We start from the raw sequence: 26,038 nt of genomic DNA on the forward strand, positions 1-26,038 counted from the left end.
GTGTTGAAGAGTGACTTCCTTTGTGGAGGTTCCTTGTGTTGGGGTACCTTCAATAATGTCCTCCTTTACATAAGATTATCTCCACTCAAGGTAGGACCTACATTTCTCATGGGATAATTGACACCTTGACTATCATCCTCTTGCACAAGTTGGTTCCTTCTTTTTGGTCCATGTGAACTAGAAACTTTCTCAGTGCATCTACTCATGGTATGGCCCACTTGATTGCAATTGTAGCACTTGTCGGTGAAAACACCCAGACCTCTGCCTTGATTTCCTTGTCTACCCCTGCCAAAAGGTCTCCTTCCTCATCTAAAGCCTCCATTCCTATTATTGGATTCTCCATTGGGCTCTTGTTGACTAGAGTCACCATTTTTAAAAGGAGTATTCCTTCCTCCATAGCCACTCTACCTCTAAAATTTCTACCTCCTCTTCCTCTATTATTTTTCCCTCCTCTCCTCCTTATCTTATCTTCCACTCTCAATACTAATTGAAAACACTTGTCTAATCTCATCTTGAATTCTTTGCCTAATCCCATTCAAGTATCTAACCATCTTATCCGCCTCATATTCATGCTTCCTTGATCTAAGACTTAGTTTGTGGAATTATTTGGTGTATGCACTCACATCTAACTCTCTCTGTTTGATATTTTGCATCTTCTTGTACATCTGCACCTCATAGTCTATTGGTAGGAATTGGCTCTTGATTTTGTTCCTCATCCTCTCCCAAGACGATATTTTCTTCTTCCCTTCATTCACCCTTTCTTCTTGTAATACCATCCACCACAACGAGGCAGACCCCTTGAGTCTAGATATAACCAAACTCACTCTCTTCTCCTCAAGAATTTCTTTGTATTCAAAGTGGTTGTTGAGTGCTTCTATCCATTCAAGCACCTCTTCTCCATCCATGCTACCACCATAGGTAGGCAAACTCTCCACATTATCTCTATTGACTGACTTCAAAGCATCCAAGAACATCTTTTGATCAGGTGCCATCTTCTGAGCCTCTTTAGCAATAGCATCCTACTCCTCATTATCTTTCTCTTCCTCTGAGTCATCATCCCACGCTTTGTCCTTTCCTTTGGACTATCTAGTCTCTTTAAGTTTCTCAACAAGCAACTCCTCTACCATCTTCTTGATGACCTCTGGGTTTATTACCTTAGGAGTCATTTTATTAGCCTCTTCTCCAAATTTTATGTTTGACATACACTACTTCACCCCAAGTATCAACTTTGATACCAATTTGATGCAGAGGGTTTGGTGTTGAACACAACTTGATTGCATTCACCCTTCAAAGGGTCTTCAATAGAAACCATCCAATGGTGTATTGACTTTAGCCTTCCCAAGTCTTAGTATCCTTCCCAAGGATCACTCCCAATAAGGAAACTCCAAATTGGCAAGGAGTCTTCTATTCCTATGGTCTCAATCCCTCCAACCAAGGACACCTAACAACCCCAAACCCTTAGCATATAGGATCTTTTGCTCAAGTGGTGAACTACGACATTTGTGGATGAAAAACTATGTGAGACATGGCATTTTCAATTTTTTAGACCTCTTTAACAAATTCTACAAGACCCCTAGTATCATTTACCCTTTTGAGACCTAGTAAGGGCTACAAGCAATTAGGCCTCCTATTTGGGTTTTCACTCAATCACTTCCAATATTACTTAACAATCCCTAGAATAAGTCATAGATCTGAGTACCCTTTTGGATGCCCTTAGAAACTTCACACTTTGGCATTTGGGTTTTGAGTGTAAGAGGTATGTCCATACTACCCCCAATTTGGCCTATCTAGCTAGTATTGGATATTTATCATCAAACGTCTTCACCATTCATATCAGAAGGAAGAATGGACACTTTCTTGGGGTCTTTACATGCTCAAGGGTCCCTACCGTGCCAAGTTCTCATACCCTTCAATCCGCTACACAAGGGTTTTACCCACTTCTTCTGTTGCACAGGCTTGCCACATAGTAGATGTCAAGCCTAGGGATTCATCTTAAAAATATCAAATGACACTTCCTGCCTCCCAAACCACTTGAAAAATTTAGTATACAAGGCAATTCAACATTCCCCAAGGTTTCATGTGATGCTGCTTGCATCAAAACCCTGATTTTAAGGGTTTCTCAGGCCAACGACAAAGAATTTACTCTAACTTTCAAACCAAAATGCTTCAAGACCTCACTCCAATGCCAAATGAAAGGTGATTCATAGAATCAATTTATCCTCCTCTCAATTCATGCGTACCATCCATACAAATCTGTACAAGTGCAGAAAACTCAAGGAAAATGGAAAAAAATGCAGTTTTTGATTGGTTTGGAAACAAGAATTTCATTACCAGCTTCTCCTAACCAATTCACATCATTCCTCAGGCTTATATAATGCCATGGAACTCCTCCAAACACCCCCAACATTTACATTCAACCAACTAACTATTGGGTAACCAAAAATGCAAAAACTTGTCAAAGTTGTTCATGACAACATTACAACTTTTGACCATTATTATAATCTTGCTCTTGCCTTCACACCAAAAGGCAAAGAATGAACACACAACACATCTAAGACCCCTAAATATGAAAAACACAACTAAAATGCCCATATAAGGCTTTGGACCAAATTAACACATTTTGGAGCCTTATGGCTTATTACATAGTCTTGGGACCACCATGGATCAACATGGATCAACACATATCCTACCACAAAACATCACCCTAGAACACACACAAATAATTAATTCCAACATGTCTCCTTGTTCCCATGCACCAACATACCCCCACAACTGAATATCTTGTCCTTCAAAACACAAAGCATGATCTAATGTACCTTTGAGATACTAAAATATCCACTGAAATGCCTACCAATGAGGTTTGCCTGGGTTGCTTGTAAAATGGCTCACAACTCCCACTGCATGGGAAATATCCGGATGAGTACAAACCATGGCATACATGAGACTACCAAATGCAAATGAATAAGGAACATTTTTAATGTGTTATCGATCTTCGTCAGTTGTAGGACACATAGCTAATGATAACCAAAAGTGATCAGCCAAAGGAGTACTGATAGGTTTTGCATGCTTCATGTTGAACCTATCCAAGATTTGGTCAATATAATTCTCTTGATTCAATTTGATTTGTCTTTTTTTTCTATCTCTAATTATAGGCATGCCAAGAATCCTTTTGGTTGCTGCTAGATCTTTCATGGAAAATTGTTGAGCTAAACGTTGTTTTAATTCATTAACAATCCTCATGTTGCTACCAGTAACTAACATGTCATCCACATAAAGTAAGAGTATAACAAACTTACCATTTGCAAGCCACTTGAAATAATGACATGGATCATATTCCTAGCGAATAAAGTTGTGCTTGTTGGCAATTGACACTCATCTGGTAAGAGCTAATGACATTTTAGGTTGTCATTGATGGCAACTCATGGGAACTCACCTCAAGGTGTAAATATTTTATTGAGATTCATTGTTTTATCACTTTACTTTTTTGGGGTTAACTGACATTCATTACACTCAATTGGTATTCACTTTTCTTCACAACCATCTAAGTCTTGATCCTGGTAACGTTTATTTGGAACCCGATAATGGATAGGACCCAGCTAGGAGATCTTATAGCCCCAATTATTTCTTTCATGGAATTTATGGTAACGTGTGAAAGCCAACATGATCATTGGGATTATGCTTGAAATTCATTAGGGTCCAGCAGTTGATAGATTTATACTTTTCATTGAAGCTGACATGGTGGAAGATCGAAGGATATTTAAGAAGATCCTTTCAATGATGGATCTAGAGATGTGAGAGGATGTGAATTTTGGTTGCGAATTATTTAGAGATTATCAGTATGCATTTTGGTCAGTGAATGGAAGATTTTGTGTGTAGTTTCACGTGCACAGCCTAATTGGTAGCAGAACAAGGTAGAACAGAGCATAAGAAAACTGGTACACAATGAAGGTTATCAGAGCATGAACCAGAACTTATGCAACATGGTCAGATTCATCTTATAAGTTTATTCTTCTTGTAATTACTTTGTAATTCTTTGTAAGTCAGTGAGACTTCTCCTTTTGTGTTGAGCAGTGAGCTCTAGGCGGTTGGACTGATTGCATGTGCAATCCCCTTTATGTAATATTTATATACCTTGATCAAGTATATAGATATTGTGGGTATCAGCCTCACCATGGTTTTTCCCTTTGCAAGGTTTTCCACATATAAATATTGGTGTTATAGTGTTGCCTCTTTATGTGTTATTTGGTGTATGTGCTTTAATTTTATTTACTATTAACTGGTTAATAAGCAATAAGTTCAAAACTAACATTATCGATAGAACACTTATTCACCCCCCCTAGTGTTCTTGGATCCCAACAATTGGTATCAGATCTTGGTTCCTCTGAAGAAGTCTAACCACTTGAGGAAGATCTGGAATTTGGAATCAATGGAAACCAGTCTGCAACAACAACTTTAACTTTCTCTTGAGGATCTTCATAATGAGCAGATGGAGAACAACAAACTGAATAATGAACTAAAGAAAGCCAGGGAACACATCATTTCATTGCAAGGAAATCTTTCAATTGTTCAAGCTAAGAGGAAGGAACTTTGTCATCAATTGCAAAATCAGAATAGTTATGAGGAAGATGTTATGAAGGATCAATATCACAAACTCACTCAAGAGAACAATATCTTGAAGAATGAGATGCAAACCTTAACCATGAGAATGTGCAAGGAGATTGAAGACAAAAATAAAAATGAAGAAAGCCTAGCTCAAGCATTGAAGGATGGATCTCATGAATGCAACAGACTAACACATGAGAATGATTTATTGAAACATGAATTGGTTTAGTCTCGGAACAATGAACAGGAACTTGAGAGACAGATTATAATCATGAGAGATGACTTGATCGTTGCAAATGAGTACAAGGACAAATTTCAAGCCAGCTCTGCTAGAATTGATGAACTAAAGAAGAGTCAAAGGAATTGTAATGACAAGAGAGGTCTTGGTTATGAAAAAGGAGAAAGCTCTAGAACTACACAAAAAGATCAATCATCCAGATAGAAGCAAAATCATGACAACAACGGGAACCATAAATCACTCACCAGTCTTAGAAATGTAAGATGTCATGCATGTAGTAGATTTGGACATATGGATAACCAATGTAGATCAAAAAGAAATCAAAGAAATCAAGGGTTTAACAAAGCAATTCAGAAGAACAATATTGTCTATTATGCATGCAACAAGATTGGACATATTGCTAAATATTGTAGAAGTAAGAACCTACTAACAACTAATGAAAATGCAAATGAGAAGGGAAAGGAAAAAGTGGAAGACATCATAAAATAGCATGAGAAAAGATGGGTGAGGAGATCAAATACACCATAGGCAAAATACCCAGTAGAGTCATCAGTTCCTACACTAATAGCAAACACAACCGGCAACTAAGGTAATCTGCCTTAGGGGTAGGCAAAACAATGAAGATCATGCAAATACCCCAGATTAGATCTGTAGTCATATAATTCTGATTGCAGATGGGTACTTAGGAAATTTTAGATGTTTACCGAAACCTACTCGCAAACTATGTGAACTGGTCAGCCCAACTGGCAGCATTTATGACATTGAAAAATTAGGGTTAATGGCGATAAAAAAGGAAAAGTAAAGTTATTTTCTTCACACAACAATTGACCATTCAGACGAGAGATTTCCAGAGCGATTCAGAGTCCAAGGTGATTTGTGCAAACACTTTCTTTCAAAAATGATCTCATCTCCCGGCAGTATCTTAAGATATTTTTTCGTTTGTAGAAACCCTAGTTTCAGTATTCGGTTATCATGGCTTCATCAACCAACATCGATACTCCTTTGGTGGTGGAAATCAAGAACCACCCCCATCTTTTTTTCAAGAAGCATCCCTTCAAATCCCTTCTAGATGTACCATTCGGAGCATTCTCAAAGGTGTGCCATGGAGTTCTTCACATAGAAGATATTAGGGCATACATTCATTATGACATCAAGGAGATCAAAGGATATGAGTTGTCTTGCGTCTGTACTGAGAACCTGATCACCAACAACTAACTAAAACCATAATTTTCCCACTTGCAGAGGAAGGTTTCGCCCAATTCATGGATTTTCCCACTTTTAATGAGGTGGAATGGGTCTGATACATTCTGAGCCGCATTCGTGGAGAATTTATCTGGTTGGACCGGTCATACAAAATCACCGAGGAAGTGATCAAGAACATCACCTTCCTACACAAGATTGGAGGTGTACCTGGCCCTATGTGCAAGCTCTCCAACACAGAGCTCTGCAAACTCACCGATACTACTTTTGATGGACGTTCAATGAGGGTTGATGATGTAAGAGAAATTGATGTCAAGGTTGTCATGATGATAATTGGTTACAAGATCTATTAGTCTAACTGGCTAAACTCTGTCTCTGGCAACAATAGTTTGATAGCTCATCAAATGGTAAAGGAGGATACACACTATGATCTATGTAGTGTAATGCTAAAAGAGCTTATGACAAACCTCCATAAAATTAAGAAAGATAAGAAAAATACTTTCTGGTATGGCTCTTTTGTTATCTATCTGGCATTTTACTTTTTGGGCACTATTCTCAATTATGGGAGATTCAATGGGCTTTTGACCGTCTGGTAGCTACTTAGATAGCTCAAATTTTGGATAGGAAAGGAGATAAGTAAGGCTAATTTATGGGCATTTTTCAAAATCTTCCAAGAACAAATGAAAAATAGATCTAGAATTCCAAAGTCTATAGTAGAAAAATATAAGGATACTGATGCTCTGCGAAATGGACAAGGTTAGCAAATGACAAACAACACAAGACATAAGAAATCATTAGTGTTAGTCAATCAAAAACTAATCTAAATAGGCATATCAAAAGAGATACTAAAATCATGCTAATATATCTAACAAATGAAACAAAGATAATAAGGCATCTCCAAATGCCTCTTAGCATGCCCTTAGCTCCTTCTCCCTTGTTCCTCTCCTCTCCAAGTTCCAAAATAGTGTAGCTCTCAGTAGCTTTGGACAGATTTGTGTGACTACAGATACAATATGTTTTATGGTTAATAAGGATGAATGCATGATGGAAGCTATATAGCCCAGAACTATATGGATCATGCCTATGGGTTATGAGGTGGATGAGGCCACATTGGATGCCTATGCACAACACTTACTGCAAGCACCAATAGATGAAAAAGAGGATAAATTTGGCATAGCCCAAGAAAAAGGGCTAAAGATTCACCAAGAATAGGTTGCATTGGCTATCAGAAAGAAGATGACTAAGGTTGCAGTCGAAACACTTATAAGTGAAGGGCATGACAGGGCAGAAGTTGAACAGAAAGTCAAAATCCTTGAAGCCCAAAGGAAAGAAGAGATGAAGAAGAAAAGGAAAGAGGAAAGGGAAGCCCAAAAGGCAGCTCAGGCCACTCCCAATGTGGTCTTGGTAACCATTGAGACTTCCAAGAAACTGGAAGGATCTCCAGCTAAGCCTGCCAGTCCTAAACTGCTTGAGTCAGCCAAGAGAAAGCAAAAGGCTACCCTGCAATACATGATTGTTTCTTTTGAGGAAACGAAATCTGATGGGGATATAAAGGAAGTTCCAAAGAAGAAAGGATTTTTTGCTAGAGTAGTGAGGGAGAAGAAGGAGGAGAAAAAGAAAGAACCTATTAAGGAGACTCCCCAGAAACCTAAAATCACAATTGTACATAAGTGTAAACCTAAACCTGATGACCAACCCAAACCGGAAGCCAAGAGAAGAACCAATAAGAAGAAATTGGATGCTCAGGATCTAAATGATCAAATTATTAATGATGGTAACTTAGATAACATTTCTTCATTCTTTGATGGATTTGATGAGAAGGATAAAAAGAAAATTGAGGAAGCAATTCTTTTATATATTGATTCTTTTAGTAGAGCATTGATTGAACTTGAGAAAAATTTTGCCTAAGGAGTTGTATGATAAGTTAGAGGCTAGAAAATTACATGCTCAAAGTTTGGACTAGCAAATAAAAGAGACAGAATTGGTTAATCTTTGTCCAACAATAACCCCTCTAGAGATGGCAGATCTAATAAATAAAACCGACTCATCCTAATTTAATCCTAAGTACAAAATAAATAGCCTAATGTTGGAAAGGTGTGAGGAGATTCGGAAAGAAATTATAGATATTTGGGTAAGGATTCTTTTGAGTTTGGATTATGAATTGAGTCCCAATTTTGTACAGTCAGATATTTAGTTGCCAAAATATAAGTAACCGACATATACAAAACAACCAAGAGTAGATATTGATCAACTGGCTAGCACTCCACTGGCTACCACTGTACCAGCTAGTGAGTCAAATTTTGGAGCAGAGGATACACCGGCCGATAATGTAAAGAAAGTAGAGGATACATAGGCAAATGTAGATAAGGATATAGATAATAAGGTTATAGAGGATATTCATGATCTAGATAGGGCACCAAGTGGCGAAGTCACTAGTTCACAAGAAATAAAAGATTCTAAGGATACCTCTCCGGTAGACAAGGGTAAGGAAACTGTGGCAGATATCTCTTTCGGCTTGGCAATTGACACCTCAATCATAGACAAAGGAAACCTATCACAATTTTCTATCAGTTTTTACAAACCCTATCACAAGATGTCACCGGCTGAGAAATTTTTGGTGGTAGTAGCACTTCAAGCACAGGCAACCTAGGAGTTGGCTCAGGAAGAGTCAAAAGATAGGGAATTAATGAAGCACAATTTTGAAGTTTTGAACCGGTTGGTCCCAAAATTCCAAGCACATGAGACCACAATCTCATCTGGAAAATTGGAGGAGATCATTAATTTTAGCCTAAAGCATTATGATTCTTTACTCAAAATTTCATTAACTGAGGCAAAAGTAAAATTTGTTGAGCCCCAAAAATAGACATTTTTGCAAATGATTGAGTTTGACAAGGGGAAACTCCAAACTTGCTTGCAATCCATTGATGCAAAATTGACAGAGGGAGGTAAAGTTTACAAGACTTATCTAGATTTTGGTAAGCTCACAACCCCTATAGACAAACAACTGTTAGATTGTAGGAATAATTTCACTCAAATTTCCAACTCTTACAACCTGATAGTTAACCTAACAAGTTGATGGTCCAATTTTGGTAGTTACGGATCAAATTTTGAAATTAGAGAAGGAAAGGGATAGTATAATAAAGATAGCAAATGAGATCTGGAATCTTATTGGTCCCCGGTTAGATAATTTGTTATTTTATAAGACTAAATGTATTTCTAACATGTAGAAGGAGGATCCCAATACATCAGAAGAAATTGAATATTATACTAGTCTCTTGAATGGATTCATCTCCATTCTTGACTCCTTTAAGCAAGGTTGGGATACCTACTTTTCATTTTTGAAGTCTATGTATGGAGACATTTTCTAACTTGTATAGAACTGGCTTATGTTTATAACTATATATAATTCTTTGTGGGCACCCCACTTTGTCATTAATGTCAAAGGGGGAGGAATAAAGTGAAAAATGTATATAGTACTCAGGGGGAGCATCAGATGCATATAGAAGATTCATGTATAGGTCAGGAGGTCATGCAGATTCAGAGGTAGATTCAGGAATGGCATCATTTTTCACATGAGTGTTACCATCAATGCCAAAGGGGGAAATTGTTGGCAATTGACACTCATCTAGTAAGAGCTAATGGCATTTGGGGTTGTCATTCATGGAAACTCATGGGAAGTCACCTCCAAGTGTAAATATTCTATTGGGATCCATTGTTTTCTCACTTTGTTTTGTTTGGGTTAACTGACATTTATTACACTCAATCAGTATTCACTTTGCTTCACAACCGGCTAAGTCCAAATCTCGGTAACATATATTTGGAACCCGGTAATGGATAGGACTCGGCTAGGCAATCTTATGGCCCCAATTATTTCTTTCATGAAAATTATGGTAACGTGTGAAGGCCAACATGATCATTGGGATTATGCTTGAAATTCATTATCATCCGACAGCCGACAAGTTTATACTTTTCATTCAAGCCGACATGGTGGAAGATAGAAGGATATTTAAGGAAATCCTTTCAGCGATGGATCTAGTGATGTGAGAGGATTTGAATTTTTGTTGCAAATTATTCAGAGATTATCAGTATGCATTTTGGTCAACGAGTATAAGCTTTTGTGTGCAGTTTCATGTGCACAACTTAACCGGTAGAAAAATAGGGCAGGATAGAGCATCAGCAAACTGATACATAGTGAAGGTTATCAGAGCATGAATCAGAACTTATCCAGCATGGTCAGATGCATCTTATAAGTTCATACTTCTTGTAATTACTTTGTAATGCTTTGTAAGTTAGTAAGACTTCTTCTTTTGTGTTGAGCAGTGAGATCTAGGCGGTTGGCCTGATTGCATGTGCAATCCCCTCCATGTAATATTTGTATACTTTGATCAAGTATATAGATATTGTGGGTATCAGTCCCACTATGGTTTTTCTCTTTGTAGGATTTTCCACTTATAAATATTGGCGTTATGGTATTGCCTCTTTATGTGTTATTTGTTGTATGCACTTTAATTTTATTTGTTGTTAACCGGTTAATAAGCAATAAGTTCAAAACTAACATTACCGGTAGAATACTAATTCAGCCCACCCCCCCGCCCCCCTTCTCAATGCTCTTGGATTCCAACAGTGCTCAGCCATGAAACTATCAAACTTCTGATACCATTGTCTTAGGGCTTTCTTGAGGTCATATAAACTATGCTTGAGTTTGCAATATAAATGTTCATGACCTAGTTTAACAAAGACTTTAGGTTGCTCCATGTACAAATCTTCTTCAACATCTCCATGTAGAAAAGTTGTCTTAACATCAAGATTCTCAATCTCAAGATCCCAAACTTCTGCCATACCCAAGATTGCGCAAATGGTTTGCATTTTTACAACAGGTGAGAAGATTTCATTGAAGTCAATTCCCTTTCGCTGATCAAACCCTTTTACTACCAATCATGCACGATAGCGTTGTTTGCCTCCATCTTCTTCTTTTAATCGATAGACCCATTTGTTCTTCAAAGGTCTTCGATTAGGTGGAAGTGTCACCAAGTCCCAAGTATCATTGGCCTACAAGGAGGCCATTTCTTCATGCATAGCTTCCATCCACTTCGCCGAATTTTGACCTTTACAAGCCTGCTTGAATGTTGTAGGCTCAGACTGGTTTGAAAGCAAGAGCTCATAGTCATCTAGTTTAGATGGAGGCTTCTTCTGTCTGGTGGACCTCCTCAATTGAGGTGTTTTCTCCCTAAAATCATTCGGTGTTGGTAGAGTGCTATGTTCCTCATGAGTGTCCTGCTGCTGAATATTTCCAGATGCAACACTCTAAGTTTGTAGACCTTCACTGGACTGTGGTGGTAAATTGTCCTGTCCAAGAACAGAGACGTGTTCTATGCCCCCAAATTTATCTTTTGAAGACACATTGCGTGCCTGGTCATGGGGTGGAAGGGGCAGTGTATGGAAATCAAATGACTGCATATGAATTGGCACACAAGTATGGATGGGCTGCGTTGAACAATCAGTGCCCAAGTGAGTGGGCATGTGTGAAGTAGTAGGGGGCGATGGAATTGAAGGCAGCGAATAGTTTTGGGGAGGAGTTACATCAAGTGTAGAAGGCTGTGCATTACCTCCTAAAGACAGCGATATGGGATGTGTAGGCTGCGTGGTGGGAACCAAAGGCAGGGAATTGGCATTTGAAGATTTATTTGCAAAGTGCGTGGCAAATGGGAGAGGTAGCGTAGATTATGGAGGACGCACCAAAGAAGACTGATAAAACAAGAGTGGGTGTCGTTGTAGCATTTCCTTGGGTATTATGCCCATTATCAAACAAATCAACTCGAATGAAATTATTTGAGGATTGTCCTGTTTTGGCAAACATGGAAAAAAAAAATCGTTGAAGACAACCTCTTGGCTATGATTCACTTTCTTGGTGACGAGATCCCAAAGCCGAAAACCAAACTGATCCTCACCATAGCCAAGAAAAATGCATCTCTTTGATTTAGCATCCAACTTTGTTCTTTTCTCTTTGGGAACATGAGCAAAGGCTTCACAGCCAAAAACACAAAGATGAGAATATGAAATTCGTTTGCTTGACCATACTTCTTTTGGGATATCGAAATCCAATCTAGATGAGGGGCTTCTATTGATCAAATAAACAACTGTGTTAACCGCCTCTGCCCAAAACTCCTTTCTTAAGCCTGCATTTGACAAAATGCATCGAGCCCTCTCAAGAATAGTTTTGTTCATCCACTTAGTTGTACCATTTTCTTGAGGAGTATATGGTACCACTTTGATTCATCTAATGCCATTATCTAGACAAAAAACATCAAACTACTTGGAACAAAATTCTCCCCTATTATCGGTTTTTAAACATTTGATTTTACGTCCAATTTGATTCTCAACCAAAGCTTTAAAAAAATTAAATTTAGAAAAAACGTCTGATTTTCTATGCATCATGCAAATCTGCACTTTACGAGTATAATCATCAATAAAAGAGACAAAATAATTGGCACATCCAAAAGATGTTACCTCCGTAGGTCCAAAAACGTCGGAATGGACAAGCTCTAAGGGTGATGTTTTTTTATCATGATCGGTCTTCAAGAAACTGATCCGCCTTTGTTTTCTATGGAGACAATGCTCACAAAACTCCAAATCAAGGACTTCAAACTAGGAAGTTGACCCCTCCTCAACATATCTTCAAGTCTCTTTTGGCTCATATGTCTGAGCCTCTTATGCCAAAGATCTGAGCTGTTGTCGACAACTGACATTGCAGTTCCCACTTCACTGGGACATTCTAACATATGAAGACTACCAAATTCACAGCCTTTTGCAAGTTCCAATGCACCCTTAGTTACTTTCCAAGTATCCAAAGAAAATTTGACATCACATCCTTGAGCATAAAGCTGACTTACAGAGATGAGATTCCTTTTCAGTGTGGGAACATGTCTCACATCTTTCAAGATCCAAGTATTTCCAATTTTCAATGACAATGTCACATCATCTTTGCCTACAATGGCAGATTATTTATTATCACCAAGAAAAACTTTTCTGGACATACCTTCTTGATAATTTGTGAAAGCACCCCAACATGGAGTAGCATGAAAGGAGGCACCTGAATCGAACACCCCACGATTCTACAACAGTGACACTAGTTGATAGAACTAGAACACCTTTATCTTTGTCATATGTTGTATTGGCTTTGTTATTTCTCACCTTCTCTTGTGCCTTTTTGTAATTCCAACAATTCTTTTTTGTGTGACCGGTTTTGCCACAAAACCAACATTCACCATTTTTGCCTCTGGATTTTGATCTTTTGGCAAATTTGGATCTCCTTCTATTTTTATTTCTGCATCTATCTTGACTCCTTTCTCAATGACCAGTACTGACAGCAGCGAGGGCATCACCAAATGAAGAGGATTCTTGATTTTTCCTTTGCATGTCTTCATTGAGAAGAGTAGTTGCAACATCATCAAATTGAAGTTTACTCTTGGCCGCCACCGAAGTGCTTACTGCCATCACAACTCCTTCCCATCTATTAGGTAATGAGCATAATAACAAAATAGCTTTTATTTCATCATCTAGATTAAATCCTACTGAAATCGATTGGGTGACTAAGGTGTTAAATTCATTCATATGATTAGAAAAAATTCCACCTTCTTTCATCTTCAAATTATATAACCTCTTCATGATAAATATCTTACTAACATCTCATCCATGTATGAGATGTTGAAGCCATCTCATACATGGATGAGAGTTTGTCCCCTAATGCTTTTGAAGTCTACTCTGCGAAAACGTTGAAAAGATCGTTGCTAGGTCCAACAAAAGAAAAATGGTTGCCCTTGCTTTCTTGTCCAATTTCTCCCAATCTTCATCCGATAGTGAACATTTCCCATTGGCTTTTCCAACCAATGCATTTGAGAGATCTTCCTTGATGAGCAGCAATTCCATCTGCACCTTTCATCGACCGAAATTCTACCCTGAAAACTTCTTGATTTTCTATTTGTCTGCTTCGCCTATTCTCTGAGAATTCGTCAAGATTCCCAACCAGCTTCACCACTGAGCTGCTTCACTAGGCTTCCTCACTAGAGCTCTGATGCCAGTTGTTGAGCAAAAATAGACAAAATAGAAATGATAGATCAAGAAACAGAAAAAATAAACTCAAAATGCAAAAGAAAGACCAAGTTTTTTAACGTGGTTCACCAATTGGCTACATCCATATTGAGCAGGGGATTGCTCTCTATTATTACTTATAAAATCTCTCATACATCGATCAATCTCTCTCTCTCTACAATATGAATACACCATGTTCTTTTTCCACAATAAAAATATATATTATCTTCACAAAGACTAACCAATAGTCCAATAACCATAACCTCCGAGAGAAATTAATAACAGCCTCATTGTGGGAGCAGAACATGCAGAGGTTAATAATGAATATGGAAGTATTGGAGGTCAGTAAAGAATAAGTAGTGGAGGCCTTACAAAAAAAGTATTGGACTGCATTTAAAGTCCATGTATACCAACAAATAAGCATAAACCCTTTTTGACAATATAAATTTAGATATTTAATTTTTATATGTATTTAATCTTGCATCTTAGAGTGATACCAGAGTATGATGATAAAGATTGGAGAGGGGATGAATGCTTGGTATGTTTTGTTGACTATCTACCATAGCTTGTTGTTGGACTATTAACACTGATCTATTAACCTTACCTTGGGGAAAGGCTAAATTTTAGGATTTTTCCTTTTTTTTATTTAAGAATATAGAATTAGAACGAAAATAAAATAATAATTTGTAGATTATTTTCACAATGAACAATGGAATATATAAAACATAAAAAAATAAATCCATTAAAAAATATGTGAATATTTGTCAAAGAATAGAAAATTGATTTGTAAAGCTATTATAATTAATAAGAAAGGAAAGATAGACAATAGTAGCCTTACATCTCACTAAAAAATCTTAACTAGATACCAATTCTTTCCAATGATGGCTAATCTTGGAGTTCTATGGAAGGGGCTTCCTAAAAAATAGAATTGGAGCTGAAGAGATTTTTTAGGAATATTTTAAAGCTGCCATGAGTATTGAATTCAATCTTTTTTTGATAATCTTTTATTAGGATTTTAGAATATGTGACAATATCAACATGTGACAAGTTCAAATGCAAATACAACAGATGGAATTTATGCCAAAAAAAAAAAAAGAAAAAAAGAAGAGAACAATTCGAAACTTCTATTACAAAACAGAACAATGCAAGACTATTAGAATTCTCAATAGAATGAGCTCAACAGCCCTCCCAATCAAAGGTATGGGAGTGGCATTATTGCGTTCAATGGCTTTGGAGATGAAGTAATCCACAAAGAAAAATAGTGTAATAGAAATCATTCTCCATTGCAATGTGCTCAAAACCAAAAGTTGGATTGTCCATTGTAGTAGTTCTACATAATTTTATTAAAATCCTACATATCCTATGTCATACAACCATAGCAATCTATTGAATAAATAGATGTCTATGTTACTGTGAATTTTAGTTTTAATATTTTAAAATACATTTAATTTTAAAAATAAAATTTATATCTATTTATATCATTTGAAAATTATATGGTATTAAAATCATGTAGTTTCTACAGTCGGTGAAGATCAGTTTATAAAGATTGAGCTGTGTATAATTTTTTCTCATCAACATTTCAGATCATGCAGTATGATTTGAAACGTTGATGAAAAAAATTTATACACAAAACATTAAACGAAAAAAAATGTGATGGAAGTAGAGTGTTCATCTATTGGTTCAGATGTTAATTATCTAAGTCTTGGGAATGTGCATTATAATTTTCTCATTCTTTGTAACATGTGGAAACTTTTGATGTACATCAATGAACTGTAGTTAATCACACCTATACTTCTCCGGGGAAACTGGGCCTTAATTTTGGTAGGCTGCGGCTATTCTAGCTCCAAAACAGACTTTTCGTACAGCGTGTTAGTGACAGGTTAGTCAATCGCAACCATTAAATGCAAAATCGACAGTGTAAAGCACGCGACTAACATGCCTGTTAGTCATTCCGTACTGTCTTTTTGAAACCAGAATAGACGCGTCCATTTTGGTACAGGGGCGTGACATAAATATTCTGGCGTGTTTCTTGGGAGTATTAGGTAAGAGGAGTGCATAAGCATATACATTCATTGTAGGCTGGCAAACAATGTCCAGAGAGTGTGGAAAATGGGACGATAGTTTTGAGTCATTATTTTCAATGTTTTCTTCCGTGTCTAGAAAATATAGAGATCTAATGTTGGTAGAAATAGCATTGACGAACTCATCAACTCTTCAGAGGCTAAAGAAGGTAGAAAGGCGGTGGCGGCTCCAAGAAAAAATCATTGCATTCGTGAAAGGGGTTGGCCTTATTCTTACAGGCCGCTAGGGTTTCAGAAGTCAGGCAAGAAGAATCTTCGACTCCACATTAATATTACAGGATAATATTTTTTATTTTATTATTCATATATGATAAAAATTGAAGTTATAATTTTTTTTAAATTATTTTAAACAAAGGGTGGATTATAATATCATGGCAACAAAAATCTCTTAATCATCAATGTAGGACAGTTATAATATTGAGACACTACTCTAATGATGAAAAAGGAAGATAATATTGAAAAGAAAAGGATGTAGAACATAATATTGAGTTCAATTTTGAGAGCTTATTATCATTCATTTATCACATTGATAATTTAAATAAGGATGATTCAATTTAAGTAAGCTTGATTATCTATTTCATTATCATTCAAATTGGTAATCTTTAATTTGTATGGCATATTAACTAGGAACATTCTAACATAATCATAAAGTCAAGTAAACAAATACTAAAATATAAAAAATCAAATGAAAAAGGATTTCAATTGAACTAAGTGACAAGGTGACAAACACAAAATGCATAAAGAAAAATAGAATTCACGTAAAAATGTAATGTTGAATCTTATGTAAATCTAGTAGGATTAGTTTAAAATATGAAAAGAATGAGTCTATATTCTCAAATGTAAACATAAAAACTCTTAATAAACATTTCAATTCTACAAACATGAAAATATTACCTCGTATAATCAAATTTGATGTAAGGAATTCAAATCCTCATCTTCTACATTGTCAAATGAATAAAAAGAGGTGGAAAGGTGATGGAATATGTAAAATATGCTTGTGCAAAATGTCAACACCATCAAAAATTGTTTCCTTGTTAAATAATGCATAGAAACTAGAAACAAATAGAGAATGTGGGCATGAATCACAGGTCAAATGCACCTTCTTAGTACCATTTTTAGTGCAAGTTATTTGGTGAGCATAAAATAACCTTTATTGATATTTTTCAACCTTTAACAAATTGGGAAAGAAGAGAGAGAGAGGATAAGAGAAACATAGAAAGAGAGAAGGAAAGTGAATAGTAAGAGAGAAACACAGACATAAAGACCCTCACTCGTAAACCCTTTACCCTCAATTGAAAACCCAAAAACTCTATACCAATACCCACTACACTAAATACCCTAAACCCTACAACCTCAACCTATAGCCTCAACTATAGTTCAAATACTCTAAATCCTATAAACAATATCCTTAATCCTATACTCTATACCCTCTACCTTACGCCGTAAACTTGATACCCTCAATCCTAAAACCTAAATCATAAACCCTATACCAATATCCTTGACCCTATAACCACATATGCTAAACCCTCAACCCTATACCTTATAACCCCAACCATAAATCCAATACTATCAACATGAAAAATGCCCTCAACCCTAATTACCCTAAACCTTATATACTAAACCCTCAACCCTATACTTTATACCCTCAACAATAAATCCTATAGAGTTATTTGTTCAACCCCACAAGCCCATGAATCACCTACAAGGAAAACCGTTATCACATATGAAGAGAAGAAGTCATGATTAATCCCATGCAACCTTGAGAGAGATTGAACCAAAGAGGAATCTAATATCTAGATTAACTAGTAAATGAATTGGATAGATTACAATAAATGAATGACTTGCTTTATAAAAAGCAAGAGAAACCCAATCTAAAATTAAAAAACTAAAATTAGCTTAAAGAACTAAAGATTAGCTCAACTATGTGAACCTAATCTAATAAAAGATACACACACCTAAGTTTATATTAAGTGAATGAAGTATTTAAAGGACCTAATTAATTAAATAATTAGATAATATCCTAATTACTCCAACAACTCCCCTTAAGATTAACTTAGGGATAAGCTAAAGAGCTAATGATGAATACAAAGGTGCAAGCATGAAATGGTCTCGACAACAAATGCTTGACAAGGTACCCATGTACAAACCAATACAACTCTCACAAGTAGAGAAAAAGGAGACAAACCTAGTGGGAGAAAAATCATCTAGGAAAGAGAGAAAAATAAATATAAAAGAGTACATGTGACAAGAATGAAGGACTAAAAATGTTTGCCCAAGTACTAAATCGGTCACACAAGTGCAATCAATATCCCCCATAGGAGATTTGAAAACGTGATCTACTACCTATAAACAAAATTTCTCCCCTTTGGAATAAATAAATCCACTGGAGATATGAGACACCACTCCCATAAATTAGAAGAAGTGGGAATCCAAATGCAAACACTATGTGCCTTTGGAAACTGCTCAAATGTTTCTATGTCCATGAAAGATGATATGCCACAAACCAATTAGGTGCATGCCATATAGGAGGTGACAAATCAAGACTCCGTGAAAGCTAATTATGAACAAGCTCCATGGGTGATGAATATAAGATGACAACACTCATGTTGCTATCAACAAAGAGGAAATGAACATCCTGAAAATAATCCTCTAGATCTATAATATGAGACTCCATAAAAAATGATAATATGCCTACAAGATGTGAATTTTGGAAGTAGCTATGTCTATAAGAACTTGATGTCCTACTGCACTAAATCAATGGGGTTCATGCAAGAACCAATACCAATCTGATTAAGAACAATATAAGATGATGAATACTGAGATGGTGTCCCAATATGAGAAGTGAGAACTAAAACACAAATCTCTGATCCATTAGGACATGAAAGACTTGTCATATACTCAAGCATCTCAAAAATACCATTATCATAAGGTATGTAATATGTATGTGCAAGGGAAATAAGAAAATATATTGCATGATCCTTTGAAAATAGAGTGATATGAGGGTCTCCATAAATTCCCAAAGGCAAGTCCAAAATGTGTGGTGACAATCAATGTCCAAAAAAGAACACATAGTTTCAAAAACAACACTAGAAACAATCACTCCTACAACATGGTAACTAATGATCCTCCAAGCATTCTTAACCCTCTTTGAGGTTGGTTTAGGGATTAGTCCATATAGATAAGATAAAAAATCAAGCCATCTAAGATGTGTCAAGATGCTCTTTCACTAAGACTCATAATTTCCCTTTATTGGGCTTATAACAAAAGGATGGCTAGAAAAACCCATGGTACTTCCTTAAATAAAATAATAGAACCCCCAAAAGCTTAATACATGTAAATTGAATCAAACAAAGTTCTCTCTCACAAACAGATCCATTTTAGTTAGCATAACATCCAAGTAATCAACTAGATAGTGAAAACACTAAAATCTAAATAAAATATACTTGGATAAAAATCAAGAGAAATTACATATATAGATATGAAGAGCTCTGAATTACTTTTCCAACACCACAAGAAACACAAAAATCAGAGATACTAGTGAAAATATATTAACTCAAAAGCTAAAAATAAATTTTTAACTTTGATCTAGTATAACATAAATTTGGAGTTGAATCTAAAAATCAAACCATTACCACTATAAAGGGTTCAAAAATACCTTTCCAATGATGTCTTGTTTTCCCAATTTTGAGACTATATGCAAAAGTTATGGCAAGCAGAAGAATAAGATAAATTTAGTCAGCTAATAACTAGTAGACACAACCCCTCTGATTTGAGATTTTAAAAATATGTTAATTGCATATAAAATTTGATAGATGCCCAAAAGGTTTACTAGGGAAAATAATGGAACCCAAAAATCATTTATCTCAAAAGTTTGTAGAGAAAAAGTTGTGGCTGAATCTTGATTTTTTGTTTTTGTCATATTTTAAGCTTATTTTTTTATGTTTTTATTTTCTTGTGAAATATGATGAATCTTGGCAAACTATGAGTAGCAAAAATAGGTTTTTGGGTCCATGAAGAAAACCTAGAAATTTATTTTCTCCAAGATGAGACAATTTTTCTCCTCAAAGTTGGATCTCTCAGAATTTGGATGAGAACTTAGCATATCTAGAGCTCTAATACCATGTTGGAGTTATTCATTCAACCCCATAAGCCCATGAATTACCTACAAGTAAAACACCTATCACATATGAAGAGAAGAAGTCATTATTAATGTTATGCAACCTTGAGAGAGGTTGATCCAAAGAGGAATCTGATAATTAGATTAACCTTTACATGAATTTCTTTATAGAAAGCAAGAGAAACCTAATCGAAAATTAAGAAACTAAAATTAGCTCAAAGAATTCTAAAGATTAAATCCCAACTAGGTGAACTTAATATATTATTAGCTAAATCTAATTAAAGATAGAAAGCACCTAAGTTTAGCTTAAGTGAATAAAGTAATTAAAGGACCCAATTAATTAAATAATTAGATACTGTCCTAATTACTCCAAAAAATCTAGTACCCTAAACCCTATACCCTATGCATCATAAACCCTATACTAATACCCTTGAGATAAAATAACTCTGGGAAGGGAGAGAAAGATGGGGGTAAGGATAGAGTAGGAGATAGAGAGGGAGAGGGGAATAAAGCGAGTGAGAGAGATGTAGAGGGTAGGGAGGGAGAAGAGGAGGGATAGAAGAACACACACACACACAGGGGGAGATAGAAGGGGGGGAAGGGAGGGAAATATAAATATATATATATATATATATATAGAGAGAGAGAGAGATGTGGGTAAGGAGTAAGGGGGAGATGGAGATGGAGAGAGGACACAAGGGAGGAAGAGACCTACACAAGGGATAGAGGGAGATGATGAGATACAAAATAAAAAGAGAGAGACATAAAGATGAGTAAGAAGAGATTGAGGGAGAGGTAGACATGTAGGGAGTGAGAGCCCTAAGGAAAGAGAAGATATAGGGGAAGATGTGTGAGAGACTTAGAGGGTGAGAGAGGGGTGAGATGGGATTTTAAGGAGACAAGGGGAGATTGAGAGGGAGAAAGGAATAAAGGGATGGAATTTCTTAGATAGGGGAAAGAACTCGATGGGGGAGGGAACTGGATGCTTATAGGGGGGGGAGAGAGGTGAGAGAGCTAGATGGGAAGACAAGGGTGAGATATATAGAGGGGGATAGAAAGAGGTAGGTATTGATACATGGATGGAGAGGTAGAGATGTGGAGAGGGAGTGAGGGAGAAAACTAGAGAGGGTAGAAATAGAGGGTGGAAAAAATAGGTGACGACCTATAAAATAGAGAGAGAATAAGAGGGAGTGGGGGAGGGAGAGAGAGATGGGAGTAAGGAGTGAGGAGAAAATAGAGATAGGGAGAGGAAGAAATGGAAGATAAGACCTAGAGAGTGGATGAAGGGAGAAGATGAGAGACAAAAGAACAAAGAGAGATAGATGAGTTAGAAGAGATCGAGGGAGAGGTAGACATGAAGAGAGTGACAGACCTAGGGAGATAGGAGATATAGGGGAAGAAAAGTGAGAGACTTAGAGGGGGAGAGAGAGGTCAAATGGGGGTAGGGGAAGATAGCGAAGGAGAAGGGAAGAAAGAGAGAGAGACACTTATAGTGGGGAGTGTGTGAGAAGAGGAGAGATAGAAGAACAAAGAAGAGGATTAGGAGGGGATGTAGGGAGAGGTAGACATGAAGGGAGTGAGAGACCTAGAGGGGGAAAGAGAGGTGAGAGACCTATATGGAGAGAGAAAGATGTGAGATAGGTAGGATGATAGAGAAAGGTGGGTAATGCAACATGAATGTAGAGGTATAGAATTGGAGAGGAGGAGGAAAAATTCTAGAGAGGGGAGAGAGAATAAGAGAGTGGGGGAGGGAGATAGATAAGGGGGTAAGAAGGAAGGGAAAATAGACAAGTAGAGAGGTAGAGAAGAAGAAAGGGAGGGAGAGACCTACAGAGTGGAGAGAGAGGTGAGAGAGAAAAGAGAGAGATAGGGAGAGGGAGAGATAGAGGGAAGTATCAATATAGGCAATGTACCATCAACCCTATGTACTCTAAATCCTTTACCATCAATCTTGTACCCTAAACCCTATATACATAACCAAGGGAAAAAGCACAAAGTTGTGTCACCCTATGGGCTAACTGGAAGAGTTAGGCCAAACTTAGTTCGGCCAAACTAATTTTGGTCAAACAATTTTTCTGTCGTGTGGCACCTATTGGCACGATCGTGGTGCCTAGATGGGGCCAAGAGTTTGGGCAAACTATTTTTAATATAAACCTAGTTTGGTTGAACTCAATTCAACCAAACTATCCTATGTGTCATGTGATGTGGTAGCATAATCAACATTTTGTCTACATTTCTTAAACTTTTTACTTCTATTGTATAATATTTCTTCAATTAGAATGTTTTTTTACAAAAATAAAAAATACCCTTTTGTAGAGCTTGAAGTCACAAATCTAGCCATGGAAATTTTTTAATATTTTGATTAATTCTAATATTTTTTTATTTTTTAAACATTGTAAGTAGGTTTTTAAGTTAAAAAAGAGGCTGATTTAAAATTTAAAAAATATATTAAATGATATTAAAAAAATTTACAAAAAATATTTTCACTAGATGAGAGAATCTTATCCAAAAGGGTTTTTTTTTTATAATGCTAAATTTAGTGGACAAAAGGTGATGCCAAATGAAAACTGTCAAATTCAACTATGTTGGACTTCAAAATATTATTTCGAGAAAAATATACATCAAAATTTTAATTTTTTTCTAAGCACTACATATTTATGTCCTCTATTTGGAAAATTAAAATTAGGAAAAAATAAGTTCGTTTTCATTTTTTTGGTGATGCCAACTAAAACCTTTGATTTTCAGCAATAAAAAATTTGTATTTGAATTCATAAAAAAAAAATATCAATTAAAAAAATTTCAAAACTAACAAACATAAATTTCATTAATATTTCTACATTTGATCAGTTTACATCATTTTTAAATTCAATTTAGAAATATCAATTTTATGCAGTCGAAGTTAGAGTTTTAGTTGTGTTGGCCACTTCCTTTATAAAAGGGTGACACAACATTGTGCTTTTACCCAGGGGCCATACTCTAAACCCTATATCCTACACCACATTCCCTAAACCCTATACAAGGGAGGTAGATGCAATGATCACTTGAGATGGAAGGGAGAGACAAATGAGAGAGAATGTGTGTGTGTGTGTGTGAGAGAGAGAGGGAGAGAGAGAGAGAGAGAGAGAGAGGGGGGGGGGCTAAGGAGGGAGGGAGGGAGGGAGAGGTAGACAAAGAATGACTGAGAGACCTAGAGAGGGGAGAGGTAGAGAGGTGAGGGAGAGAGAAGCTCACAAAGAGAATGAGGGGTAAGGAGGTTGGCAAAAAACTAGAGAGGGGGGGCAAGAACTATAGAGGGGAGAGATTATATAGAGGTGAGAGAGATAGAGGGGGAGAGAGAGGTAGGTAAAAAAATAGGGAGGGAGAGGTAGTGAGGTAAAGAGGGAGGGAGGGAGGGAGGGAGAGAGCAAGGGAGAGACCTAAAGATAGGGAAAGAGAGGGTGGGACAGATAGGTACTGATTGAGAGAATATAAAGAAACTATAAGAGAGGGACAAAGAAGAAGAGACAAGGAGGGAGGCAAGGATAGTGATGGGGGTAAGGAGGGAAGGAAAGGTAGAGAGGGTGAGAGATACTTAGAGAGGAGAGAGAAAGGAGAGAGAGATTGAGTTGGACTTGAGTTCGAAACATTTAATCGATGTGTGTGTGTGTGTGTGTGTGTGTGTGTGTGTGTGTGTGTGTGAGAGAGAGAGAGAGAGAGAGAGAGAGAGAGAGAATTTTCTAGTGTATACCAATTATCTTATCAAACTATATATAAATAAATACGTGTTATTGTTGCAATTGTCTCTAACATGTACACTCAATCTCTTTTGAATAAAATGATCAAGAATCTTTGATTTCATTTTTGCAATTTTCTTCTGATGTATGTTGTTTTTTCTTGCTTCTTTTCAAGGAAAGAATTGAAATTCTTTAAACAAAACACAAAGAATCAAGTAGTATGTTAAGAATAAAAAATAAGAGTCGCAACAATTTGCTTTAATAGGAGGAATTATTGTAATGCATTAATGTTGTGAACCCATTGGTTTGAGTATAATTGCTAGAGATACATTTATATGATTTGAATTGACCTTGTTACCCTGGGAAGGCACCAATCTAGGAAATACTTTGTTTATTGTCGAGAAGCATATACTTAAAATGACAAATCATTCAAATGTTTTTATGCTTTTCATAAGTTTTTTCTTAATTATATGTTCTCAAAGATGGTTGTGAAATATCTCCAAGAATCAAGCCAGATCTCTCAAATAATTTTTTGAGTGGCACTTTCTTACTCTCTCAATTAGAAAATTTAACAAAGATTTTTTACATAAATCTTTCTAGCAATTTATTGAGAGTAAAAGTTGAAGGCTCTTGAATACCCAAATTTCAACTTCGCTCTTTGCATTTTAGTTCTTGTAATATGGATGGTAATTTCCTAACTTTCATATCAACTCAATACACCATTAGTTTTCTGGACTTGTCCAACAATTCTCTCACTGGAAATATTCCAGATTGGTTGTGGGACTTTATATATTTCTACACACTCAATCTCTCTTGCAATCAATTTGGAGGATGGTCTTTGTCATCTAAGTTCAATAAGTTTGATGCTTTATATATTGACTTACATAGAAATAAGTTGCAAGGGAATGTTTTTTTATGTCATCCTAATGTGAAATTTTTGGACATGTCTGAGAATCAATTTGATGGAAACATTCCAACAAGCATTGATAAAAATGGTTAGACTCACAGTGAAATTTTTAGTGGCTAATATTCGCCAATTGGTTATTTTTTGAAATTTGGGAATAAAATTTGGCTAATAAGCTCAACTTTTAAGGTGACCCGAATCGCCACATTTTTACAAATTTTAATTTTAGTGTTATTTAAATTGTCAGAGAATTTATTTTACTCAAATATTCACCACAATATCCAATATATGATTGGGTTAGATTCGCCAATGTTTTATAATTTATTATAGAAATCTAAATTAATTTGCCAATAATATATCATAATTATTAGTTATTTTAGAATTAATATCATCAATCTTTAGTTGTCACCATTGATTTAAAATATAATCTAATGACTTTCATTGTATTCCATGGGGTAAATTATACCACAAGTTGTAATACTCCTCGGGTTTGAAATTATTTTTGAATTATTGATCTCAATGAAAATCAATGTCTAAAAGCAATTTTTGGCCCCATGAGTATTACAAAACAATTTTATCTCACAAAACACAAAGAGGGCTATTAGATTATTTTAAGTTAATGGTAGAAACTAAATAAAGTAGAGTCTACCCCTTAAACTCATTAATGATTTCCACCTTCAAGCCTTTACTTTTCTATAAAGAAAATAAAAATAAATTAAAGGATATGCAATAGTAATTAATACACACTCTTATTATTTTCCAAGATTCACCAATATTTTCTACAAAAAAAATTGATATAAAAATATTCGCCAATAAAATTAATATTTTTTTTAAAAAAAGAAAGATTCGCCAATATTTTTTTATGTAAAAAAAAAAAAAAATATTCACCAAGATTTTATACATTTTTTTGATAGGGCGTTTCTTCAAGTTATCACTGGGTCAAAGTCAACTCAATTATTACTCACTTGCAAATAATAATATTAATGGTTCCTTCCCACATTCTATTTGTGAAGATCATCACTTGGAGATTCTAGATGTGTCAAATAACAAGCTCACAAGTAATATTTTTGCATGTTTTGGAATTGCACATCAACA

This window comes from Cryptomeria japonica, chromosome 3 (assembly GCF_030272615.1).
Source record: "Cryptomeria japonica chromosome 3, Sugi_1.0, whole genome shotgun sequence".
Taxonomy (NCBI): domain Eukaryota; kingdom Viridiplantae; phylum Streptophyta; class Pinopsida; order Cupressales; family Cupressaceae; genus Cryptomeria; species Cryptomeria japonica.